The sequence below is a fragment of the Miniopterus natalensis genome, chromosome X (assembly GCF_054644295.1).
Source record: "Miniopterus natalensis isolate mMinNat1 chromosome X, mMinNat1.hap1, whole genome shotgun sequence".
Taxonomy (NCBI): Eukaryota; Metazoa; Chordata; class Mammalia; order Chiroptera; family Miniopteridae; genus Miniopterus; species Miniopterus natalensis.
The window spans coordinates 5,605,946-5,608,205 of NC_142103.1; the positions used below are offsets into that span (position 1 = coordinate 5,605,946).

The 2,260-nt window shown below is 38.5% G+C and overlaps 1 pseudogene; it reads right to left on the reverse strand.

Moving 5' to 3' along the window:
* Positions 1-582: 582 nt before the first annotated feature.
* LOC107532748 (SRA stem-loop-interacting RNA-binding protein, mitochondrial pseudogene) lies at positions 583-933 on the reverse strand (annotated as a pseudogene).
* Between the last annotated feature and the right edge of the window lie 1,327 nt (positions 934-2,260).

Here is a 2,260-nt window from a genome sequence, read left to right on the forward strand (position 1 = left end):
AGCCTGGGGCAGGATTAGAATGGCAGTTATCTTAAGATAGGCTGGTGTCATCTCTGAGGAGATAGTATCTGAACAGATAGTTGAAGCAAGTGATAGAACAAGCGACAAAGTTATCTGTGGAAAGAGTGTGCTAGACAGAGGAAACAGCAACAATGACCGTGAGCAAGAGAAAAGCTTGAAGTGTTCAAAGACCAATCCACAACATAAAGAGTGGGGGAATAGATGGTAAGAAATAAAGAGTCTGCCAGAGGACAGATAGGTCCTTGGAAGTGAGGGTAAGTCCTTCAGGTTTTATTCTGAATATGCTGGGGAGTTATAGGAAGCTTTTAAGCAGTGATAGCATCCAGTTTTCTTTTTTTTGTAATAAAATTTTGTATTATTTTTAATTGTGGCAAAATATACATAACATAAAATTTATCATCTCAGTCATTTTAAGTGTACAGTTCAGGGCATTAATTATATTCACATTGTTGTGCAACCATAACCACAATTCATCTCCATAACTTTTTCATCATTCCCAAGCTGAAATTCTTTTATTTTTTTCCCCAGTTTTGTTACTTTATTTAATAGGCAGTAATAGTCTCAAAAACCCTTCTCTTCATCATCTGTTTGATCCCCTTGCAAAACTTTTGGTCTCTGAGTTTGAATATGGAGGTTTACTCCATCAATAACATGATTGTTCTGTTGTAATGCATTCTAAAGTTCTTCTGAAGAAAACTGAATCCAACCCATACCTCTGTGAAAGCCAGTATCTTTGTCAAAAGATACAGTACCCTTTCGTACATGGCCAAACTGTGCAAAGTGCTCTCCCAGCTTACTGGAGGTGGCAGTCCAGAAAATTTTTCTGTCAAAAGCAATGGGCTGGCCAGTACTTGTCTGCAGAGCCATAGAGCCCCTCACTGCCGAAGGCACCATCTTTATCTTGAGGGACATCCCTGAAATTCTACACCCATTAAGCAACTCCCCATTTCCCTCTTTCCCTACCCCCAGCAACCACCATTCTATTTTCTGTCTTTATAAATTTTCCACTCTAGCTACCTCATATGAGTGGAACAATACTAGAGTTGTCTTTTTGTGGCTGGCTTATTTCACTTAGGATAATGTCCTTAAGGTTTATCCATGTTGTAGCATGTGTCAGAACTCCTTTTTTAAGGTTGAATAGTATTTCATTGTTTGGACATACCACTTTTTTCCCCTCATTCATCCATCACTGGACACTTAGGTTGTTTTCACACCTTGGCTATTGTGAATACTGCTGCTATAAACATGAGTGTACAATGATTTTCCTTTTTAAAGAATCACCCTAACTATCATGTTGAGATTAGATAGCAGATGTCAAAACTGAAAGCTAGAGACCAGTTAAGAGGCTGGATGAACAATTATGGTGAGAGATGATGGTAGGGGTGGAGGAGGTAAGAAGTCATCAAACTCCAATTAGATCTCAAAGATAATGCTGGCAATTTGGGCTGAAGTGGTGGGTGCTTTTCTGTGTGTTATTTTTTCTAAGGCTAGCATCTGGTTTAGTGGGCTTTATTTCTCTCAACTTCCTATGGAAAGTCAGAAAATGCTAGTTGTACAGAAATCTGGTTATTCATCTATAGCGATATTGACAAAAATGTTAAGCAACCTTCACTCATATCTCACCTAGCTAGAAACCTGGGGGATTCTCAGAGTGCTAGAAAACCTGAACAAAATACTAAAAATGTTTCACCCTAACCATTTGTGGGAGAAAAGCTACCTAAAACATGTTAGACTTTTCTGTTTCTTTTTGAAGAAAGAACATTGAGAGCATTTGACTTTTTACAGTTCTGAAAGAGTAACTTTAGTACTGACTCATGTGCATTATAAACAATGTCTTTAAGGCTACTAAAGTGAATAGGGTCACTTTCTCCCACACTAAATGGCCCTAGAGTTCTTTACTTTTGATATTTGTGGGCTTTGTTATTGGGGTTTTTCAGTCCCCTTCTTTGTTAATGTGCCTGCCAACACTGTTTCTCTTCCTCATTCTAATCTCCTGTTCAGCACTGTACCTTTCAGGTAGTAAGCACTTCATAAATGCTTATAGAATGAAGACAGCCAATCATGTTTACATCTTGTGTAAGAGAGAAAGAAAACTGTTACAGAATGAGGGCCTCTTCAATGAATAGCTTTGTGGTTGTTGTTTTGGCCCCTCACAGGCCTCTGGTTTTCTTCCTAGTTTTCACATATGTTCAGGGCAGACAAGTTTGCCATATGACTCCACTCTACACAGTTGAGATAT